This window comes from Rattus norvegicus, chromosome 3, assembly GCF_021556685.1.
Source record: "Rattus norvegicus strain SHRSP/BbbUtx chromosome 3, alternate assembly SHRSP_T2T, whole genome shotgun sequence".
Classification (NCBI taxonomy): Eukaryota; Metazoa; Chordata; class Mammalia; order Rodentia; family Muridae; genus Rattus; species Rattus norvegicus.
In genome coordinates, this window is record NC_141536.1 from 98645628 (window position 1) to 98670922 (window position 25295).

The 25295-nt window shown below is 40.7% G+C and overlaps 1 protein-coding gene, 1 long non-coding RNA gene and 1 pseudogene across 4 annotated transcripts in view; 1 reads left to right on the plus strand and 2 right to left on the minus strand.

The window, feature by feature from the left end:
- Positions 1 to 6949: 6949 nt before the first annotated feature.
- The window catches only part of Katnbl1 (katanin regulatory subunit B1 like 1), a 40780-nt gene continuing 22434 nt past the window's right edge, over positions 6950 to 25295 (plus strand). For 2 of the 3 annotated variants that reach the window (XM_087654589.1, XM_087654588.1), the window contains exon 1: positions 6950 to 7076. The gene's annotated coding sequence lies outside the window, so the exon portion shown is untranslated. 3 annotated transcript variants of the gene reach the window in all.
- On the minus strand, positions 14572 to 24927 carry LOC148006530 (uncharacterized). The gene is made up of 2 exons (XR_015684542.1): positions 24889 to 24927; positions 14572 to 14890 (listed from the first exon to the last, which is right to left on the minus strand). It is a non-coding gene; the product is annotated as an uncharacterized LOC148006530 (long non-coding RNA).
- On the minus strand, positions 19630 to 21042 carry LOC102551197 (60S ribosomal protein L19-like; annotated as a pseudogene).

Genomic DNA, 25295 nt, shown 5'->3' on the forward strand with positions numbered 1-25295 from the left:
CTCACAGAGACTTGAAGTGCTAGGTGGGGGGTGAGGGGGATACCCAGGGGGGCCTACCCAATCAGAGAAGGGAAATGGGGAAAGGGCTGGGGGTGACAGTAAGTGGGATGTAAAGTGAATAATTTAAAATATATATATATTTTTAAAGGATGATCAGCTTCTCGGTGGGGGAACAACTCAGGGCCAGACAGCACTGGCCTTCCCAGAGCTGGACATTGAGCCCTTCTCCAGCCTCCAGAGCTTTCAGAAGTGATGAAGCCACAGGATTCTGGACACAGTGCCAATGAACAAGCCATGCAATCACAGGCCCCACACCCATCCCCTAGAGATCCATTTCCTGTTAGAAAGATTTAACTGTCAAAATAGTTACTAGAGAATTGCTTTTAGTTTTATCTTTCGTTTATTTTTTTTTTCTTTTTCTTTTTTTTCAGAGCTGGGGACCGAACCCAGGGCCTTGCGCTTGCTAGGCAAGCGCTCTACCACTGAGCTAAATCCCCAACCCTCTTTTGTTTATTTTTTAATCTACTTATTTATTCAGGGTTCCACTAGGTACCCCTGACTGCCCTTAAATTCAGAGATTAGCCTGACTCTATCTCCTAGGATTAAAGACATGTGGCATGATGCAGCGCCTTTTTTCTGGTTTGTTTTGTGTTTTGTTTCTCTTACAACTCCTTTAGCATCCAATAGAATATAGTAGGGGACTGCTCTATGCATATGAGAATGCTTCAGGAGAAAAATGAAGGACAACTCCACAAACTTCACTTGCTTATTTTTCTTGTCACTGTTTTTGTTTGTATTTTATTTTGTTTTCTAATCAGGGTCTCACATAGCTCAGTCCAGCCTCAAAGTCACCATGTGTTAGCCAACTGATAGCCTTGAACTCTTGATCTTCCTGCCTCTGCCTTCCAAGGGTTGGAATTATAGCCCTGCACTACTGTGGCTAGATCTGGTTATTTCTTTTGAAAAAGATTATCAGAATATCACAGAGAGAGAGAGAGGGGGGGGGGCTTAAGAAATGGGGTTTTGAGTGTGCTTTGTAAGGAAAAGGAAACTGGTGTGTGGGATTTTTTTCTAATATTTTTTAAAGAATTTTAAAATAATGTATGTACATGTTCTTGTGTGTCTATATGGTATATGTGCATGTAAGTGCAGGTGTCTGAGGAGGCCAGGTGTCAGATCTTGTGTTACAATTGGTTGGTAGCTAACAGACAAGGGTGCTGGGAACTGAACACACATCTATCTATGAGACTAGTCCAGGATCATCAACCTCAGAGCCATGGTCTTTCATAAGCTTAGGAAATCAGGATTCTAAACCTGAATGGGCATGAACTACCGGAGTGCTCAGGGGGGACCCTCTTGATCTTAATTTCATTTGTAAAATAGACTTAGGAGAGATGATTCCTAAGGGTACCCTCTAGTTCTAGAATGTATTACACTCGCTGTCAACAAGTAATCTTGCTATCAACAAATACTATTTCCTTCTGATTGTGGTGAAGCTGCCTGCAAGCCCAGTACCCTGGAAGTAGAAGCCAGAGGATGCTGAGTTCCAAGCCAGCTTGTAGTACATTGAAAGACACTTTCAAAAAACCATTCTGCCTACAACCACATACACTCCTAGAAAAGATAAAAAGACACAACTGGTAGACTTTGACTTTTATATGGGACACCTGCACATTTGTGTGTGCTTCATCTTGCAGGGTTGAGGATCAGACCCAGGGAGAGCCGCATTCATATGTACATCCTAGATGGCTACCCTTGTCCCTGACCTACAACCCCTATGCCTTTTTTGTATTTGTTTCTGTATCTGTTTGTCTCCTACTAGGAGACAGAAAAGCTACATCACACCATTCTTCTCCAAACAGCCACATTTGGATTAAGACCTGAACAAGGAAAGTTTTTATTCAGTCAGAGTAGCAACAATAGAAAAAATGGATAACTCTAGAGAAATGTTTTATAAATATGTTGCGAAGGTTTTTTTTGTCATTTTTTTTGTTGTTGTTTTTGTCTTGGCATCTGACAGCATCTTTATAATACTTCGCTATTTGGCTACTCTTTCTTGTCCAACCAGTTAGCCCAGTGTGCTCTAATAGTCCCTGAACCTCTTTGTTGTGTCAATAAAATTTGCAAATTTCTTGTTGTTTTGACAATCTCTCAAAGACCATCTCTTATGATGCATACCCCCATCACTGTGTCAGTAACAGGGGCTCTTAAAAGGAAATGTTTACCCTCTATTTTGTCTGTGTTTTCAAATCACATTAGTGGTGAGATAGATGGTAGGAAAGACCATACCTTGCTAATTACTGTTGGGTGTTCACATAATATCTTGATGAACTCTAATTTTATTTTTTTTCTTTTCTGTTTCAGTGTCATAAGATGCTCCAGCCAGGGTAACATGAATTAGTTAGTGGTGTGGTGTTCTAAAATGATGTTGATTTAGTCATACCACATTTCTTGGCAGTTACCTTTTCTTCATTTAAAGAGTGTTGTGCAATTCACTTGTAACAAGTCCCCATTATAGTACGCTTCCCTCCAGTACTTGCTTAGGAAGCTGGGAGGGTTGCCATTCCCACAGAACCCATTAAAGGATAAGAATGACAACCGTAGCATGAGTCATAATGATAGAACACTGAGGGCCTAACAGGTCTCTCCATGTTAGGCTACTCTGGATCTATCCATTCATTCCAGAGAGCAACTTAAGCCTCTTGAAAGTGGGCTAAACTGTCTCTAAATCTGAATGACCAATTCAAGTCCTTTAGAAAAAAAATTCCTTTGTCTTAATTTTTAAAACAGCAATCAGTTCAACCTTAGATTTTTAAAGAACTACAATGCACTGAATATCTATATCTCTCACAGAATTCTTATGTTGAAATCCTAATCCCTAGTGTGATGTATTTTGGAGATAGGGTTTTGGGAGGCATTTAGTTTGGATGAAGTCATAAAGGTGGAGCCCTCATGATAGCATTAGTAACCCTGTAAGAAGAGAGAAGAGACAGAAAATAGCTCTCTTCCCACTACCCACCATTTGAGAATTTGGTGAGAAAGCAACCTTCTGCAAACCGTGAAGAGAAACATAACCCCTGGACAGAACTAGCTTACACACTGACCTTGAACTTCCCAGTTTCCAGAACAATGAGGATGTACATCTAATCCACTCATATTTTACTTCGTCAGCCCAAACAATGAATACAAGAGGAAGCAGAGTTCACCGAGTACTTCAAAAAGATAAAGCCATCCCTTAAAACACACACATGGAGAGATGGCTCAGTGGATAAAGTCACTTGCCACCAAGCCTGACAACAGGAAAACTCTCTGGGATCCACATGGTGTAAAAAGAGAACCGACCTATATATACAAATAAATTTATGAATGGAGTCTTTGATTTACACATCATGTCAATACAAATATACTAAACTCTATTACTTACTCTTTTATTTAATCTGTTTTGGATGTCTTCCCCATCTGTTGTGTCTGGCTCATTGTTTTCTAAGGATACACAGTCTATGAAACATGGCTGTATGCTAACTTAGCCAATCTCCAAATGATGGACATTTAGATTATTAGATTTTGCACTTAGGATTTGAACTATTGATAGATTCAAATATCACCTCTAAAATGTACTGCTTCCCAACTGTAAAGACGTAAGAGAGCTGCATATGCAGCAGAAACAAGTCCTCCAACAGACTCCCCAGACTCTCTATCACTTTCCTCTTCTATCCACTAGAAACAAACAAACCTGCTATAACTAGCACAAAGTCAGGTGTCGGTATTGTGTTTGAAACAATCATGAGTCCAGTAAAACAGGAGCTGCCTTATCTCATGCTGCCGCTACTTCCTTCCATAGCCTGCACAGGAAGATGGGGATTGACCTCGCCAAAGCCAACTGGCTGAAATTTTCCAGAGGTGCTTGAAGCAAAGCAGTGAATGTTGCTTATGGAATAGTCGACGTGTTGCTGTGGGCAGGTCTCTTCAAACAGTGTCCTCTTAGGGTCAGTACGAGTGGATGAACCTAACGTGCAAGGCAGTTGATGCTGTTGCTCACTAAACCTCCAATCCATCTCTTCACAACTAAGGTTCTTGCCTACAGCCCTCCTTGCCCTTCCCTTGGCCATCCTGTACCCTGGTGACAGATCAGTTGGCAGTAGGAAGAAATTGTCACTGCCTTGCTTGGGAGTCTTGGCCTCTGCTGAATCCTCAAATGCCTCCAACCACCACCTCTTGATAAACCCAGGTGCTTACAACATGGTGGTGTGTACTTAAGTTTTCACTCTTTTGAGACAGGGTCTTTCTGTGTAGCTCTGGCAGTCCTGGAATTCACTCTGTAGACCAGGCTAGCCTGGAACTCAGAGATCTACCTGCCTCTCTCTAGTTCCCTTCCCACCCATAGTGCTGGGTTTAAGGGCCAGAGTCACGAAGCACCAGAGACCCCTCCCTCCCCTCTGTTTTGAGTAATTTGCCAGCTGGCCAGGAAGGCGTGGTATTCATCCAACTTCTCCACCTCCTCATTTCGGGGATTAAAAGAATGTGGCATCACAGCTAGCTTTTAAAATATGGATTCTGAGAATTGTACTCAGGTCCCTGTGGTGCAAGACAAGTACTATATACCAATGTAACCATTTATTGAGTATCAAGGAAATATTCAATTTGTTGATAGGAAAAGTATTGGTGCTCTCAATATCAAAATGGTACAGATTGCATGTATTTCAAAAGTTGCAATAACAAAACATCTTTCTTTAATCTTTATGTTAAAATACAAGAACCAAGATGTAAAAGTACAGGGCTTGATTGTGCCCTCCTTTGTTCTGACATAACGACAGAAAGACCTGGTGTATTTATTTGTTTTTGTTTTTGTTTTTTTTTTTTTTTTTGGAGCTGGGGATCGAACCCAGGGCCTTGCGCTCGCTAGGCAAGCGCTCTACCACTGAGCTAAATCCCCAACCCCGACCTGGTGTATGTATTAAAAGCTTCAGCACTAAGCTGGGCATTACTAGCCTGACTACACCAGCCTGGCCTACTTCCCAGCCACGTGGTGTTGCCTGCCATCTTGGTCTCCCTGTCTCCTTATTCTCAATGGAGAGTCCTCTCTCTTCTCCACCTGGGACCCTCTCACTGGGATTGGAAGTCTCACCTTAACTCTCCTCCCCAACTATAGGCTGATCCGATCTTCATTACCAATCAGAAGATGATGGAGAACAAAGTTTTACAAAATAAGGATTCAAGAAATGCTTCATCATAATGACAATATCAAAATCTGGACTGCACCCCAGACTTCCAGGTACCGAAATTAGTGTTGAAATTCACAGCGTACAAACATTCCCCAACACTGGCAAACCTTGGCAGCTCATCACTGGTATAAACCTTAAAATCTGGGTCTGGAAAAAGAACCTATTGGAGAGTTTATATTTTAACAAGTTCCACAAATAAGAACCCTGAAGATCTTTTCTGGTCTAGGCACCTGGATGCTTTATTTTCGATAAGCTTTTCTGTTAATAAATCAGATTTCGAGTCTCAGGTCTCTGTCATTTGCTACTACACCACCCAGCTTCTCTTGAGGTAAGGAACATGTCTTAACTCTCTTTATTCTCCTCTGCAGAGGGCCCAGCAATGATCTTTATTGCATAGTGGGCCGTCAAGAAATTCATGTTTATGATGATGAAGAAATACCTTGAGAGAAAGTGACTTCATGTGTGTTACGTTTTTATTTTAAAACACCTCCACCTACTTGGTAGAAGTCATGCTCAGGAAGTATTCTTTCTTGCCTGTTTCCTTTCACTCACCCAGCTAGAGCTAACAGGTGTGGCTACACACAGAGGCATGTGCCTGCTTGTGCTCAGTATCATCTGAGAAACTCTGAAAGACATGGCTCACACAACGTATTCCAAAAATATTCCTCATTCCCATAACTGGCTGCTTCGATTTTTTTACTGTTACTTTTTTTTAATTAAGCAAGGACCCTGTTATTGCAGAGGACAGATATATTACGTTATACTTAACTAATGGTCTCTTAGCTCTAAATGTCCACAGCATTTAGAATATACCTTTCATGACTTCACTCAGTCCGGTGTATTCGGACTATTACTCTTTCTGACTTTCCGAGCCACTTCCTGTTGTCTTCAACACCTGGTGACAAGTCTGTTAGGCGTATAGGAAGTACTTAAACATGCTGTTGGACCTAATTTAAGCAGCCGTTGTTTCCTTAAGGTCTAAGAATTCTTACAGGAGCATCCAAAAACGTGAACCACGGGATGTATGAGGAAGAGTTCTATCAGATGACCTACTTGCTTGGTTTCTGCACTGGGGACAACAACTACAGAAAGCAAACTTAGTCTCATCTTTGTTAACCTTGACCAGTGGCTTACCCTGAGCAGGCTCTGGTCAAGGGAATTGCCCTCAGTAACTAAAACTATGTCAGGGACAGAACCAATCCTAATCTCAGTCCTGTTGCCACCCCGAGGAAACTGAACTTGCTTTCTGAGGAGAGGACCTATATTATACACATTTGTCTTAAGATTCTTGCCGCAGTCTATGAGTTTTGGGGGACTGGGAGTTGCAAGCTTTTTAAAAAAAATAATAAAGTTTATAAAAATTGTTAAAAGAGATTCTGGAAGTGTGGTGCATAACAGAAAACAAGACAATATATGTAGTGTTTACTGGGAGTCACATACTCTCCGAATCACTTTGTATGTATTAACCCATTTGCTATCCCCAGTAACACTAAGAAGCAGATACATTTTTCTCATTTCCTTTTTTACAGATAAGTCCCTTTACCAGATTGTCTCTAACCCACAGGCCACTCCACTGTTCCTGTAGCAAAGCGTTGGGCGCACCTATGGTCACGAGGGGGCGCCACTACCACGCACCCTGGTCCCCCTCCAGCAGCCATCCAAGGGGGCGGAGCCTGAGCTGGGCGGGGCCCGGCGGGCCGCCCACAGGGTAGCTATCCCGGCGGGCCGCGCGCGGCGGTGTTTGAATGGCTGTGAGTGGGGCCCGGCTGGGGATCCGAAAGAAGCTCCTAGCTGCCAGGCGCGGTTCATCAGCACAGTGGCCGGGCTCAGGCGCTGCGGTACCATGAGGCGCCGGTAAGTGACGGCCGGACCCTGTTGGAACCTTCGCTGCTGCTTATGCAGCAGACTTCTCAAGCAGCTGGCCGGGCCCACCTGCAGGCCCCGCGGCATCGGCCTTTCCCCGGCTGGGTGGCGGGGTCGGGGCGGGGCGCAGGCGGGTGGGGCCGCCGGTCTCCCGCGGAGCCCCCGGGCGAGCGGTAGCTGGGAGGTTGGAGCCGCAGGCTTCGGGGGTCCTGGCCGGAGAGACGTTGGGTCAAACCTGCTGTCATTTATTTATCTTCGGGTGGAGTCGACATCTACACCCCACGGGGGAAAGACGGGATTCGTGAGAAGGTTGCTGTGCGAGGACAGACTTTCCCCAGAGTTGCCTAGGCCGAGCTGAGGCATTTCCTTATTTTCTGAGGAATTTTTGATTCCCAGACAGATCGGCTTTTGTTTCTCAGGACAGAAACCTGACATAGCCGCGTAAGAATCGCTTGACTGCAACTTTTAAAACCTCGTTGTGCTTTCTGAAAAGTTATTCTGTAATTGTACCTAGGTGCTTAACTGGGCTTACGTACGGAGATAACAAAGACTTGATTTTGTACTGGCTTATAAAGTTCCTTGAAAACATCTATATCAGTTTCTTTGCAGATCTGGAGGAAAAAAAGTAACTGGGAGAATATTCTATAATTATTGTCACTTTCGTACTTAATGAGCGTTCTGAGACACCAGTCCACCTAATATCTGAAACTTATTCAAAATCATTCAGGATTTTTCTTCTTTCTTTTAAATCAGCTTCTTCGAGTCAGAAGTTTATGCATGGAGGTTTTTACTTTGCTAGTAGCTGGACTTGTAATAAACCATATCGAGTGATATTTTGCTTTCTGTGTGCTAAGGGTTGTTTTAAAAGCACTGCTTTGGAATAGATAGTATTACTATCATTTTGACCGGGAAAGGCACAGGGAAGTCAAGTACTTTGGGCAAGGTTACTTAGCTATTTGCCTCACGAAGGCTACACTGCTGCCTTCTCTGCCTTCCTCTTAACTAATGTCCAAAGTATTGTTTCATTTACTCGAGCTTCAGAGATATTTATGTGAGTACACCTTTGTGTACACATGAATGAATCCACACACAACCACGTTCACTGCTCATGTTGACCACACTTAGGTTTTGTGTCTGAGACAAAAAAAAAAAAACAAAAAAAAAAAAAAACAAAAAAAAACAAACCCAAAAAAAACCCAAAAATTGTTTCTAAGATAAATAGAAATAAGGTTTATGGGTTCATTTTTCAGAGACTGGAGAGAACAGCTAGAAATGTTTCTTTAAAACGGGGTACTATTTTGTATTTGGAATGCATGTACTTAATACCTTGCAGAGAAATGCACCTCAAGTAGTCAGCACTTATTTATAGGGAAGCCTTTAAACTTCATTCAGCGATTACTGAGGTCTTGATTGCCTCAGTCTTCGGCACAGGACTGGATCCAGTCAGCTATATGCAAGAAATGTGCCAGGCAACAAATCTTAGGGAAGTTAGTTTGGTGTGAGATTAGTTACAAAAAAATATACTGTTCCTCACTGGTGCAGGGATTTATGGTGATCTGAACTGAGTAAAGCTGCTATGGCGTTAACAGATGGAAGACATCCAACAGAAGGGGAGGCAGGGCTTGTTCCTGAGGAAACTGTTCAACGACTAGGAATTCAGAATAAAAATGACTTCTATTGGGAACAGTAAGCCTGGTCTGTTTAAAAAGTTCGTGTGGGTTAACATCATATGAAACAAAACTGGGGGATGTTGTAAATGAGACATGTCATGGAATCTGTTACACACAGAGTTCTTGAGCACACAAAGATTCAGATTTGTTTCAGTGGCTCTCAGCTGGATGAAGTTTTCTCCCCCCATAGGATATTGTCAAACTTAAGGAGAGGGTGATACTGCCAAATCTACTGACCATAGGCTGGAGTACTAATAAACATCCTACATCAGATAGACCCCCATAAGAAACAATTACCCCGAGCGTCAGTGTTGCTGTGGTTGCGAAACCCTATTTTGAGTTGGTTGGTTGTGTGGCTGGCTTCTGCTCACATATCCTATAGGTAAATGTGAAAAATTTTAGAAATACAACTAAACTTTATAATGACATTAGGAGCTGGTTTAGAGCCCTCCTGAAGGCTGTTCCAGTCCCGAAGGAGAGATGGGTTGGAGATAGACAGTAACATTGAGAATGCTAAAATTAAGGTAGAATCACTTCAATATTATTTTATCTAAATGTAAACATAACAAATGTTCATTTGAAATAGAAAGTGAACATAAAAGAAAACAGAACATAAGCAAAAGTCATAAGGCCCAACAGACAGGATGGTTCAGTGACCAGACGTGCTTGATGACCTGAATTTGATTCTGGAACCCACAGTAAAAGAACAAAGAAGACCCCAAGAGGTAGATGAAGTGTCACAAATCTATAATCTCAGTCAAACACTCTGATGGGAGGCTTAGGAGAGATGGGAGACAGAATTCCCCAGAAGCTTGAGGGCCACCTCACCTGCTGTATTATTGCAGCATGATAAAAACAAGAGGGGCCCTTTTTCAGCAAGGTAGAAGGAAAAAAGCAATACCCTAAAGCTGTCCTTTGACCTCTATTTGCACTCTGGCATGTGCATGCACACACAATATTTAATAAATAATATAAAATTAATTTTTTAAAGTTTAAATAAATCACTTGTAAATACTTACCCCAATAGAACAACTGTTAATGTTTTGACATATGGCTTCTTTTGAAGCTTTTTAAAGGCTGATAATTACTTTTCTTTTTATAAAACTGGGATTATGGGCTAGAGAGACAGCTCAGCAGTTAAGAGCAGTTGCTGTTCTTGCAGAGAAACCAGGTTTAGTTTCCAGCATACACATCAGATGGCTTAACTGTACTTAATGTACTTAAATATACTGTAATTCCATTTCCAGAGCCCCTATTCTGGTCTCTACACATATATGTATGTGATACACATTTAGGAAAGCCCACACACATAAATTAATAAAATAAGTACATTAAAAATAAATACACACTTTTGCATTGTTTAAACAAATACTCTTTAGGGGACTGGAGAGATAATTGATCAGTGAAGAGTGCTTGCTTGTTCTTGCAGAGGACCTGGGTTCAGTTCCCAGTACCAGTGTGGTGGCTCACAGCCATCCATAATTCCAGTTTTAGGCAATCAAATGCTATCCTCTGACCTCTGTGGGTGTCAGGCATACATATAGTGCATATACATACATACAGGCAAATTACTCATACATATAAAATAAACTTAAAAGAAATTAAAAGTTAAAAAATACTCTTACAGTCATAGTATTTGTATATATGACTGCATGTACATATGTGTTGCTTTGAAATTGGAAATTTTGCTTTACATCAGAAAAGACATTCCAAGGAACGAACACATACTGGAACACAGCAATTGAACGTGTGTGTGTGTGTGTGTGTGTGTGTGTGTGTGTGTGTGTGTGTGTGAAATAGCTGGAGATGTGGCAGAATGCTTATCTACCATGCACAGTGACCTAGACTAGGTAGTACTCAGCATTGCCAACAAAAAAGAAAAGAGAAAAAAGGTTGTTTGATGACTGGGGACTACATAGGACTACATAGTGAGGGCATGTCTAAATAAATAAGTCAGGATTAAAATCTTCAGCAGTTCCAAGGTTTGATGTTTGAGAAGCCAATAAAAGTGCAGTGGAACAGTCAAGTAAGTTGTATGCTTATAATTTTCATTCTGGAATGCAAATTGTATTCCCGTACACAACATAATGAGAATGTTTGGTCTGTAACTCACTATGTAAATGAGCTTAGGCTAGAATGCAGTGATCCACCTGATTCTGACTCCCAAGTGATGGGGTCAAATGTATGCACCACACCTCACTCCTACTGGGATTTAATGAAGACGCTTACTATCTATCAACTTAATCTTTCCCCAGATTCCTAAAGTAAGTCACGTGTCCTGTGTCCCTGTTTTTACTTTTTTTTTTTTCAGTACTAAGTTCATATTTCAGATGGCAAGATTTCTGTTTCACCCTGGTTTTTTTTTTTTTTTTTTTTTTTTTACTGTTGGTCATGAATCAAAGAGTTTAAAGGACTAATCTTGAGTTTTTGTTTTTTAATGAACAGATTACACAGTTTTACAAACTGACTCTAGCTCCCACCCTCATTTTTCCCAGGGGAATGGGAAATTATCTTTCAAAATAAATGGTTCGTTCAGAATGTCATAAAGCATACCAGTCAGTATTGCTGGTTTCTTATCATTTATTTTGCTTGATTGCTGTTGTATAAGTGACCACTTCAAAACTAGTCTGTGATTGTAATTGTTAGTTTTTTTGGTATCTGTGACAAATACCTGAGAAACAAGAAGAGAAAGTGTGTGTGTGTGTGTGTGTGTGTGTGTGTGTGTGTGTGTGTGTATGTGGATTTGAGGTTTTAACTAAAGGTTGACTGAATTCATAGCTTGGGTCTGAGGTAAGACAAATATTGTGACAATGAGTTGGGGAAGACAGAAACGGACGACAAAGGAAGGGGCTAAGGACAAGATGGAGTATCAGATGATAGGCACCCTAGGAGTGATGCTGCTTCTAGCTTCAACCCACCTCCTGAACTTTTCAGCACCTTCCAAATTAGCACAGCCAGCTGGGCTCAAGGCTTCAATACAGAACTCTGTAGGGAACAGTTCCCGTACAAACCGTAGCATTGACAGTATAAGGGTTGTAGCCTAATAGGAATTTAAGTCATGCGATCTATGCATCTGAGGCATTTAATGTCATTGCTTCACGGGTGATTCTGATGAATTCCAACTGTGTTCTACCCTCTTTTGCTCACCCTTTTACCACTTTCTCATTCAGAGTCCCCTTTCCCCATAATTGTAGGAAGAAAGCACTCACTAGAGATGGCCTTTGAATCTTGACTTCCCCAATCTACAAAACCATTTAAAATTATTTGTTTTCCATGTCGTTTCTGTTTTGTGTTGTTTCTGTTTGTTTTATAACAAGGCTTCATTTTTGTGGGATAGACTGGCTTAGACCAATGACAGTCTTTGTGCCTAAGCATCCCAGATGTGTATGTGAAGGGCAGAGGTCAGCCTTGGATGTTCCTGAGACACTGTCCACCCTTGTTTTTTTGAGATAGAACTGAGACCTGGGGCTTTCCAGAAAAGCATCTTTTGGTTGGTGTTGGATACCAAACCCAGGTCTTCATGCTTGTATGGCAGCATTTTTACTAACAGAACTATTGCCATGTCTTCTTCAGAAAGGCAGACTTTTAAAGCCATGCCTTAAGCTAGGAGAACACTGGTTGGTTATTGGATAGCATCTAATTTGACTTTTTGTTAGTAGGTTCAGTTATACTGCACTTGCTGTTTCTTGCTTTCTCTCTCTCTCTCTCTCTCTCTCTCTCTCTCTCTCTCTAATTATCTTCTTTGGAAATATTTTTGTTAAATTTATTATTTTTGTTTTAAGTCAGTTTGAGTGTGGAGATGGGATAAGGGCTGCTCTGAAAGGTCCTGTTTGACACCTTTCCCCTGTGACTCCTTTTTTCTTTAGGTGTTATTCGGTACCTGAAATTCCTTTGCCTTGAGCTAGTTTCTCAGATGCTGTGACCTGCATGATTCTCTCTCACTAGTCTTAAGACTCCATTCATGGACCCATTGGTAGGCATTTTTACTTGTCATGGCTCCAAGCCTGTTAGTAAGGAAGTGTTCTTCGGCAAATCACTTGATCTCATCTATAAACTGAAATTGCTCTATGGTGACTATTCCTAGTTGTCAACTTGATTATATCTGGAATGATCTACAATCCAGAAATGGAGGGCACATGTGTGATCCAGATCTTGAGGCTGGAAGACAAGTTTCTGACCTGGACCTTGACATGGAGATCTTGAGTCATAGTGGCCATGAAAAGCTTAGGCCCAGGCAAGGTAATCCATGCCTTTAATCCTTGGAGACTGAGGCAAGGAGATCTCTGAGTTCAAGGTCAGCACCTTTCAAGTCCCAGATCCAAGTGTGATGGTACATACCTTTAATATGGGCCATACCTTCTCCTGGAGGCCCACCTAGAGACATTGGAAGAAGGAAGATTCACTCTTCTTTGCTTGCTCTTACTTGCCAGTACATCTGTTGGAACCTACTTCTACAGAAGACCAGCTAAAATAAACTAGCTTCGTGGGACTGAGCAACTACCAGATTCTTGGACTTCCCATCCATAGCTGCCCATTGTTGGGCTAGTTAGACTATAGACTGTAAGACATCACAATAAATCTCCTTAATATATTGAGATATTCCATACATTCTGTAACTCTAGAGAACCCTGACTAATACAGTTTCCAAGGTTTTTCCAATTACGAGAAACAGTGAATTTTACTGAAGTTTTCAAGGAGAGACTTTTGGAGGGGAAAGAAAGAAAGTTTTTCATGTGTTAGTATGAATTGATTAGAAGGATTTCTTCTGAAGTCCTTTGTAAAAATCTAACCTTATAGTTGGATTAGGGAGTGAATCATAGGATGGAATTTTATTTTATTTTTAAATACCAACTGTCCTTTCCTATTTCTTTTTTAAAGACATTTATTTTATGTGTATGAGTACACTGTCAATGTCTTCAGACATACCAGAAGAGGGCATCAAATCCCATTACAAATGATTGTGAGCTGTCCTGTGGTTGCTGGGACCTCTGGAAGAATAGCCAATTCTCTTAACGGCTGAGCCACCTCTCCAGCCCTAGGATGGGATTTCAAATGTAGCTAAACATAAGAGCAAGGATCTTTGTGTTTGTTCCCTTCAGACATTTCCCTAGGCCTACAGCCGTAATTAACTCAGCATGTGCATGTGATAGTTGTATTCAGTGAATGAAGAAATGAAGGAATGGGTGAAGAAAAACAGGTTTGCAAGAATAGTGCATACGTGCTCCAATTGCCTGGAAAGAAATCAGAATACAGACCTACCAGAATACAGCCCTGCAGTATACAAATGCTATGCAGTGGTAGTAAAGCACCCTGCTCTTCCTGTGGCTACCTTTCTGAACTATTGTAAAAGCATTTCCCTGTCTGCTCCTCTGAATCCCCATCACACAAAAAATATTCATCACCACAAAAAATCTGAACACTGTCTGTTCCCTATACCATTTAACGATCATCATCAACTGAATATACTATTGTAGTAAAAATAAATCTTACATAGTGACTAAAATTTGGCACTTTATCCATGGAGGATTCATAGTATAGTGACTGAAAACTAATATTCCTGGCCCCTTTGTTTTAGACATCCTAATTCTCAAGTAATAAATAGTATTTAAGAATAGTTCTTCTTGAGCCGAGAGGGATGTCTCAGTGGTTAAGAGAAGAGCACTGCTCTTCCAAAAGTCCTGAGTTCAATTCCCAACAACCACATGGTAGCTCACCACCATCTGTCATGGGATCCAGTGCCCTCTTCTGGTGTGTCTGAAGACAGCAACAATGTATTCATGTACATAAAATAAATAATTCTTTTTTTAAAAAAAGAATAGTTATTTAACCCCAGTACTCAGGATGCAGAAGTAGGCATATTTCTCTGCATTTGAAGTCAACCTGGGCTACAGAGTAGGTCCCAGGACAGCTAGGGCTACATAGTAAGACCCTGTCTTTTAAAAAAGAATATCTTTTATGTGATCCCTAGACTAGGCCTAATGATTACCTAATGGCTGATATGGAAAAAGAAATGATTCTCACCTAGAAAGTGTTGTTGTAAAAATATAAAAATAAAAAAGTAGTTGTCTTTTACCCCGCTAGCTCTGTGCCACGGTGCCCCAAGATATCTGCTAGATATCTTGGCAGAAACACATTCTAGCCGCACACTTTCCTACACTCAAACCCTCACATAAAAGAACACACAACACAATAATCTTAGATCCAATTGGTAAGATATAATTGCGCACTTAAACATACAATGCCCAGTACTATCCATCCCTTGAGAACATTAATAACAACCTGTAAATACACAGAGCAGAATCTTTTTTTTTCCCCCAGAGCTGGGGACCGAACCCAGGGCCTTGCACTTGCTAGGCAAGCGCTCTACCACTGAGCTAAATCCCCAATCCCCACAGAGCAGAATCTTAATATCACCTGCCATGGCTTCTCACCCCCTCTCCTCTGCCCTGTCTCCCCTCTCTCCCCTAGTCTCCTCTTCCTTCAAACTTCTCTCCCGCCCATCCTTCCTTCTCCTCCAATGACAGGCCTCCTTCTATCCTGTACCTGCCTCACCTGTGACATCATCCTACAAGAAAGTATGCTTTGAAATGAAGAGACATTGGCAGACTAATTCTCAGCCTTTATGGGATGACATTTATTGAGGGAATTATCTGTTTACTGAAACTACATATAAATAATTTTTAATTTCTTTAACAGTCATATTCGAAACTTAGAAATTATGTCTATTTGGGAGCTTCCATTTATGGCTCATTTAAGGAACTGACCAAATCATTCTGTACCCACATTACCTGTATGGCTTATCAGTATGGCAACTAAATTATTTTGCAGTAGCAAACAGTTCCTAAGTCTTGGGCTTAAACAAGGCTTTGTTTCTCCTTGACTCATGCTGCATATTTGTCTGGGGGCTTTGTTCTGTGTGTTGACCTTGCTCAGGAATGTGCGTCTGTAGAGTTCCAATTTTCTGACCTTTGGCTGGCTATCATAATAGAGGTACAACAATGATGGTAAATCACAGAAAGTAACTTTTTAAACTTAAAGTGTGCTGAGGTGAGTTGACTTCTGAAATCTACAGGTCACATAAAAGCCCTAGCTGTCCTGAAACCTACTATGTAGCCCAGGTTGACTTCAAACTCAGAGAGATATGCTTTAGCTGTAGGCTGAAGCAGGATGGAGTAAGTCCAAAGCTAGCCTAGTCTCAATAGTGAGTTACGGGCTAGATTGGGGTATGGTATGAGGCCTGGTGGGGAGGAGGTGTTGGAGAGATGGCTCAGTGGTTAAGAGAACTAGCTGCTCTTCCAGAGATCCTGAGTTCAATTCCCAGCCACCACATAATGGCTCACAACCATCCATAATGGGATCTAATGTCCTCTTCTGGCACACAGGTATATTTGCAGATAGAGCACTCATATACATAAAATAAATAAATCCTTTTTTTAAAAAAGCCTTTTAAAAATATCTCATTTATCAGAGCCACTTGACTATATCTGACTTCAGGGTTAGTAAGAGCCCAGGCTTGGTAACACCTAAAACTCTAGCACTTGAGAGGTGGAGGCAGGAAAATTAGTTCAAGGTCCTCTTTGGCTACGTAGCCACTTGGGGGCTAGTCTGGGCTACCTGAGACCTTGTCTCCCAAAAGGATGATAGACCAAAAAACTAGCAACATTGCCTGGCACAGCTTAGTGTTGACTATATTTCTGGACTTAAAATTTAACATCTCCAAATGTCTGTGGATTTTCCTAGTGCTCTTTCTTGACTGATCACTGTTTTTTTTTTTTTTTTGGAGCTGAGGACTGAACCCAGGGCCTTGTGCTTGCTAGGCAAGTGCTCTACCACTGAGCTAATCCCCAACCCCACTGTTTGTCATTTTTGAGTGTACTGTCCTGTGAGCAGCCCACTTCCCACTGACTTGTGACTAAAAATACCCAAGGAAGATTTGTCAAATTTAAGAAATGGTGCAGTCTTTTAAAGTCTGGTTTAGTATAAAACTCTGGAGAGGTTGTTTTTTTTTTTCTTCTGTTCTTAAGAACATCAATTTATGTTTGCAGTAGCAAACAGTTCCTAAGTCTTGGGCTTAAACAAGGCTTTGTTTCTCCTTGATTCATGCTGCATATTTGTCTGCATTTTGTTCTTAAGAATGAATTTTGCTTCTCTGAACTGGGACGCACATATCTGCTCTGTTTTAATACTTTCATAATTACAAAGTAAACTTTACACATTGATAAAAATTTAGTGAAATACTCATTGAGAACCACAGGGCAAACCCTGTTCAGTAGAAGCTGTAAGATGATCTTATAAGCAACTAAGGAATACTGAGAGTTAGGGAGTATAGATAGTTTGTGTGCCCCCCACCCCGCCCCACCATGAGCCCTGTAATTGGTTATTTGGTACTAAGTAATTAGCCTTAAAATCATACATCCAGGTAACACTTCCCAGACTAGAGCACATAGTGTTAATATATTTAGATGTGTGTATGTAACAGTGACAACAACAAAAGAGGCCGGGATTTGAAGAGGGTATTTCATGAAAGCGTGAAGGAAGGGAAGAGTATAATTACATTTTAATTCAAACGTTTTAAAAAGATGACCTTTTAAGAAGTTGCTTTAAGCCTGTTTTCTATTTCTTTTTCTTTAAAAAAACTAATTTAAAAACATTTATTTTGTGTGTATGGGTATTTTGTCTGCATATATGTCTGCACCAACCTGCATGCTGGTGGCCACAGAGGCCTTTGAAGAGGGCTTTGGATCTCTTAGGACTCTTGTGCTTTGTAACTCTAGTTACAGATGGTTGTGAGCTACCGTGTGGAAGCTGGGAATTGAACCCAAGTCCTCTAGAAACACAGCCAGTGCTCTTAACCACCAAGCCATGTCTCCAGCTCCATTTTGTTTTGCATAGTTTAACTTAACAGTTTTCATGGTAAGCGTGGTGATCCACATCTTTCATCCCATCATCAGGAGGCAGAAGCAGGAGGGCTCTGTGAGTTCCAAGCCTGCCTAGTCTACCTAGAAAGTTTAGAACTACCAGGACTACATAGAGATAGATGCCTTGTCTCAAAGAAAAACAAAACAAAACAGAACAACAACAACAACAAAAAAAAACCCCACAAAACAAACAAACAAACAAAAAAGCCAAAAGGCAGTTTCCTTGCCAAGCTCTTGGATAGATTGTCATAATATCATCACGCATATTGCATTATAAGTGCTTGCTTGTCTGTTATTCTTGATGCTATACTTGAATGATGGGATTCCATAACCAGAAAGGTTGGGAAGTTTAAAGCTACAACCAGCAATGAGGTAAGAAAGTTCTAGATGCTGAGAAGGGGCGGGAGTTGGGGTTGGGGACACACTATATAACACCAAAAGTTCTCAGAATGGCTTCAGAGTTTTCTTTTTATATTTTTTTTTTGTTTTATATTTGTTTGGGTTTTTGTTTGTTTGTTTTTGAGACAGGGTTTCTGGCTGTCCTGGAACTCACTCTGTAGAACAGGCTGGTCTCAAACTCACAGAGATGTACCTGCCTCTGCCTCCTGAGTGCTGGATCAAAGTTGTACTCCATTTCATCAAGCTTTTTATAGTTATTTTATATTCTTTCACATTTTTTATTATAAGAACCTTCATGAAAAAGTAGTTTATTTTACTTAGTCCTTACAGTACTACTGTGAAAATAGCAAACTAAGTAAGATCATACACCTAATAAATGACTGTAATAGAATTTAAATTCAGTAACTCTGACTTTGGGAATTTCCTGCTACCTGCACCTCCCTTTACTGAGCTTACACTTGCCTGATCTGTCTGTATTTGTATTTCCTGCTGAACTATATTGCCTTTTCTTTTTAGCTTAGTAATATAAGAAAATTATAACTTCACACTAAATTTCTTTGCATTTAGCATGTGTGCCCACGTGTGAGCACACCATGATATACCTGTGGAGGTCAAAGGAAAACTTGCAGGAGTTGGTTCTCTTTCCACTTCTGTAGTCAGGTTTGGCAGCAAGCACTTTTAGCCAGCCCCCTCACCCAACCTTGGATTAAACTAAAATTTTATATTTATGTCAGTTTTTGAAGATTAAAAGAGTGATAGTACAGAATCATGTTTTAAGGGGATATAGGTCAGTGGAAGGGCACTTGCCTAGCATATGCTATTTAGCACGCATCATATTTGAGATGGAGATAGTAATTTCTACCTTTACTAAGAAGAGCCTGCCTGGTGTAGAAAAGTCTTTGTAGGGCAGCTGTCAGTTCTTGCATATTTGCCAAGTTTATTTTGTTATGAATTTAGTAAATGTGACAGTTTTAAAAAGGAGTTGCTGTTTATAAAACAGAACACAGCCCAAAAGGTCTGTAATCCCAGGTCCTCTGGAGGCTGTGGTGAGAGGAATGCATATTGGGTACATTCCTCAAAAGGAAGTTAAAAGAAGGAAGAAAAGAAGGAAGGAAAGACAGATTAAATAATTAATATTTTAAAGGGCCTGGGACCATTGGTCAGTAGTATGCAAGGCCCTGGGTTCAGTTCCCAAACTGAACAAATGAGTATTGTTCTATAAGAATTATTGGAATATTGCTTTGGCTAATTTTAGTTAGCACAAACCTAGTTATCTGGGGAGAGGGAACTCCTTGGTTGAGAAGTTGTCTCCATCAGATTGGCCTGTAGGCAATGCAGTCTTAGGCAGCTGTGCCAGGGCTGTTGAAGAAAGGCAGCTGAGTGTGGGCCCAGGAGGAAGCAATAGTCTTCTGCCGTTTCTGCTGCAAGCTCCTGTCTTGGCTTCCCTTAATGGACTGTAAAGTGGAAGATGAAATAAATTCTTTTTCCCAGTTGCTTTCACTCATGGTGTTTGTAACTGCAACAGAAAGCTTAACCAGAATAACTGTGTTGTATAGTCTATTCGAAGGTAAATGGCTTAAACACTTTATTATTATACTGGTACTGATTAGAAAATTAAAGCAGTAAGAACTAAGTCCTGTCCCCAGATATTTTCATTTTCAGGTTTTTGTGGTTACTTCTTATAATGGTTAATATTGATTACCAATTTGATCTAGGATCACTTAGGAGACAGGTCTTTGGGCATGTATCTGATTGTGTTAACTGAGGTAGGAAGATTCATCCTAAGTGTGGGTGGCACTATTCTTTGAGATGGGATCTGATACTGAATCAAAAAAGAAGAGGAGCTGAACAACAATTCCTCCCTTCCTTCTTTGTACCTTTCACTGCAGTGTGACCAGCTCTCTCAAGCCACCATGATTTCCACAACCTAATGAACTATACTTCTGAGCTGTGAGCCAAAGTAAACCTTAATTAACTTTGCTTTTTCTCAGATACTGTCACAGCACCCTCACCCACCGAGGGTACTGAGAAAAGTAACTACTGATATATCATTTAAAATTTTTATCCGTACTATTTTAAATTATATGAATGTCTATATGGTTATGCGCACATGATTGCAGAAGGCAGGAGTGTCCAATATCTCTGGAGTTGGAGTTACAGGTGGTGGTGAGCCACCTGCTGTAGGTTCTGGAAATTGAGCTCAGCCCTCTGGAAAGATAGTATACTTTTTTTTTTTTTTTTTTTTTTTTTTTTGACAAGGACAAAGGCTTGTTTTATTTTAACGATTGATCCACGTGAGGCCACAGCCTGGCCACTATGTGCAGACATGAGGGAAGCTTCGTTTCTTTTCTTGGTCTCTTTCTCCTTGGACAGAGTCTTGATGATCTCCTCTTTCTTGGCTTGGAGGCGTTCTTCCCTGCGCTTTCGTGCTTCCTTGGTCTTAGACCTATGAGGCTCAGCCTGGTCAGCCAGTAGTTTCTTGGGGGCCTTGTCTGCCTTCAGTTTGTGGATGTGCTCCATGAGAATCCACTTGTTTTTGAACACATTCCCTTTGACCTTCAGGTACAGGCTGTGATACATATGGCAGTCAATCAATCTTCTTAGATTCCCTGTATCTCCTGAGAAGCCGGTGCAGGATCCTCATCCTCCTCATCCAGGTCACCTTCTCGGGCATCCGAACGTTGGCAGTACCCTTCCTCTTCCCTATGCCCATATGCCTGCCCTTCCATCGGGCCAAGGTGTTCTTCCGGCATCGAGCCCGGGAATGGACAGTCACAGGCTTCCGGATGATCAGGCCATCTTTGATCTGCTTCCTGATCTGCTGATGGGAGTTGGCACTGGCAATTTCTTTTTATCACAGCGGAGGACACTAGAGGCCAGCCTCTTCTGTAGCTTGAGCACACTCAGGGCTGCAGACGCAGCAGTGAAAGGAAAGAGCGATAGTATACTTTTAAATGTCTCATTTGTCATTAGGTCTAGTTGGGATAGATAGATTCCAAATGCTTCAGTGCTCCATAGGATATACTGCTTCTGCCTTCTCGTAACTGGTACCAACCATGGCTTTCTGCTGGGGACCGAACCCAGGGCCTTGTGCTTGCTAGGCAAGCGCTCTACCACTGAGCTAAATCCCCAACCCCAAACCATGGCTTTCTTGTTAGTATAGTATAATTAATTTCTATTGACTTGTCATTCTTCTCAGAAATAAGACATATGTTACCTGATCATATTTTGACACATAGTGGGGAGTGAATTAAGTGTGGAGTATATATAAGTTATATTATCTTTTCCACTTTTGTTTACTTTTCATTAGTTGAGATCTGGAAGGCTACAGCATCCCATAGATTTTGTGTGCAGTGGCCTTTGCAGGAAGGTTGAAGGTTGCTTTGGAATTTGGCTTGAGCCTCCCTCTGTCCAAATCAGTCTGGTTTGGTTTGGTTAAGAGTGCCTCCAGGAGGCACTGTTTTTGCTTTATAACACATTTCCTACCTGAGAACAGCTCAGCTTCATCTTGGGCATAAGCACTTTAACCCTTTAAGAAGAGCTCTGTGTTCTCTTTGGTGCCAGAGACTTCACTTAAAGCCAGCAGAAATGGCTTTGCACCACCGCCTTCTAGATATATTTGCCTTTTAGAAGTTTTGTTCCCAGCAGGCCTCTACAGGTGCCAAGGTGGCTGTTTTTATCATTTAAAATTAAACCTCAAGATCCCAGTGTTTTGTGATTCTACATGTTTGTTTACTGAATGGGTGTATATGTGCATGTGCCTGTGTATAGTATTTTTATACATTAAGTAGTAGTTAAGACATTGTATTTTAGTTAGTATGGTAGTATATGTTAATGAATGTAATCCCTGTCTATCAGAAGCTTTATAGTGTAGTGATGGCTCAGTAGGTAAGGATGCCAAGTCTAACAGCCTGAATTCAACCCCTGTTTCTTTTTTTTTTTTAGATCCAATTGATAAGATATAGTTGCCCACTTAAACATACAAAGCCCGGTACCATCCATCCCTTAGGAACATTGATAACAACCTGTAAATACACAGAGCAGAATCTTAATATCACCTGCCATGGCTTCTCACTCTCTCCTCTCTCCTGTCTCTCCCTCTCCCTGTTCCAGTCTCCTCCTCTTCCTTCAAACTTTTCTCCCGCCCATCCTTCCTTCTCGTCCAATGACAGGCCTCCTTCTATCTTGTGCCTCCCTCACCTGTGACATCAACCTACATTTCACCCTTTTTGTCTAATTAAAAAAAAACTTTTCTCTCAAATATAAGCTGAGCACAACTATTATCATTTTGTAATTAAGAGCATAAAATATATCTAACACCCAGTCCAACACTATATCAGTTAAACAGAACATTTAGTTATCCATTCCAGCTTAAGAAAGGCTTAAGATCTATATTATATCTTGGTTAGCTTGTATATTATCTGATAACTATCTAATAAAATATGTATTTTCAGAGTTAAACAGCCTGATAGGCTATGAGACTGTAATCAGTCTTCAACCCCGTCAGAAATCTGAGAATGACCAAATATCTATACACATAGGAAGCCTAACACGGCTTCTAGAACTGAGAGGTTGTAGAGACAAATCTCCACTAGCACAGTCCCCTGTTAGCAACATGTGAGCGCAAGTCTTCAGCCTTCTGGCCCAAAAACAACTGACAAATTCTTGAAATGCAGATTTTGAAGGGCTGAGCACCTTGTCTTGGCAGAGTTTATCAATCAACTATTTTGCATAATTTGTCCTTTTCTGGACAGTATTAGTCTGCAGATGAAACAGGCAGTTTTGTCCAGTAACTGCCTAGACACAAAGTATTGCCTCACCTGGATGTAGAGATGTTCACATTCTTCGTTAAATCCACCAAAGGGGAACTGTTAGGAGCAGATATGTCTCAACAAAAGATAAATAACTTTAAATCTCAAGTTTTGTGGATTTCTGATGTTTTTGAAAACCATCTATCTATATAAGACAATCTGGACTGTTGTCTTTATATCTTAATAATATCTTGAAACTTCTTTCACAAAGTCAGTAATATGTTTGCTATTTGGCCCTTAACTCACATCTGTAATCAACTCAGAAGTTTGTAATGATATAAATAGAAGGACTGGCTCTAAACCTTGTACTTTTAAACTCTTTTAACAAATAAATTTTATATCAAAGCAAAGATATGATTTTAGCTTAGTTAAAAAATGAGATTGCGACTATAAACTCAATCTACCTAATTCCTACCTGTTAAATTACAACCCTTTCTAAATTCCTCATAAAAACAACTTTAGAATAACTACTTTTAGCCCCACAAAGTCCAGGGAATTGGGACGACGACTCCTCTATAACTTCTTCAAGCTGTACATGGGTGTTGAGATATCTTTGGGGGTGGGGGTAGGAAGAATGAAGCAAATTCTGTAGCCGATGTGTCCTGACTGGACCCAGCTGAAAGTCCTTGAGACCAGGAATCCAAGTAGGCACACTCTGTAAAATACAATTCTCAAGACAAAAGTTTAGAATCGAGATATCTTTTTGTTTGATTCTCCTGAATAAATTTTTCAGGCTGTCTACCTCTATCAAATCTGATCAGTATGACTCTGTGAGGTTTCCAGAGCCTAATCACACTTTTTTTTTTTTTTTTTTTTTGGTTCTTCTTTTGGAGCTGGGGACCGAACCCAGGGCCTTGCGCTTCCTAGGCAAGCGCTCTACCACTGAGCTAAATCCCCAACCCCCTAATCACACTTTTTAAAAACACAAAGACAAAATCTTTCTCTCAAAATACTGTGTTCCTTAGTCTGAAACCAGAAAAGCTTGTATCTTGCACTCTCTCCCAGAGTAATAATATAACCATAAAACTCAAAGTCACACCCATTATGAAAATTAAACAATTTTTTAAAAAAGGAAGCAAGCTGATAGGCTTTTGTACTCTATGATAGCTGAAATAAACCCAAAATTCCCGTGGAGCCCACATTAAGAGAATTTGAGCTTCCTATTGTGGTAAATATCAAAAGTAACCACAAACCCTCGCTAGCCGGCATCAACGAGCCATATGGCCTTTAGCGGGGTAATTCATAAAACAAACCAAATACCTTCTATCAATTCCAGTATCAATAAGCAACATATCAAACCAGGACTTTAGCCCAAAATATATCCATCTGTTAAGTTCTCTACCCGGAGCCACAGATTTTTATTTAACCTTAATAACGTCTACAATATATGCCTGCATTCACTCTCCCTGGTGTTACAGATATTCATCACAACTCTCTATTTGGAGGTAGTGACTAATTGTTCCCTATCTAAGTTCTGAACCGTGGATGAAAATCCCCACTGATTCAGGTAATCTCTTTACTCTCTTCTTTCTAAAAACAAACTTAATCACCTTTTAATAATACTTGTAATTAAGAAGTAGCTTTCTAACTAGGATTTCAACCCAAAATTCCCGCAGAGCCCACATTAAAAAGAATGTGGGTATCCTGAAAGACTTTCTAAACAACTTTCTTTTAAAAGCAGCTTTTAATCTCTAACTCTCTGAGCTGCCATTACTTATCACACAGCAGGGGACCTACAGCCTGCCAGCCCAGGTGGCTTCCCCATTTCTTTGTTTGAATTCACGCCCTTAAGATATCACATGACTTAACATGGCGCTGGCCTCCTCTTAGAAAATAAAAACTTTCTCTCAACCCTTAGGATTACTAGTGGATTCTTGTCCATCACATTGGTTTGCCATTTGTTGTTGTAAAAATATAAAAATAAAAGAAGTATTTTTGTCTTTTACCCCGCTAGGTCCGCACCGCGGTGCCCCAAGATATCTGCTAGATATCTTGGCAGAAACACATCCCAGCCGCACACTTTCCTACACTCAAACCCTCACATAAAAGAGCACACAACACAATAATCTTAGATCCAATTGATAAGATATAATTGCACACTTAAACATACAAAGCCCGGTACCATCCATCCCTTAGGAACATTGACAACAACCTGTAAATACACAGAGCAGAATCTTAACATCACCTGCCATGGCTTCTCACCTCTCCTCTCTCCTGTCTCTCCCTCTCCCTGTTCTTCAACCCATGTTTCTTACATAGTAAAAGAGAAGGCAATTTTTCACAAGTTGCCCTTTTGACCTCTACATACATAGTAGCGTTTGTGTGCACATAGACACGTAATTTAGGAAAAATTTTAAATGTTTTAAAAAGCTTTGAAGTTAATTTGGTGGGAGGAGACAGACTAAAGCCGGC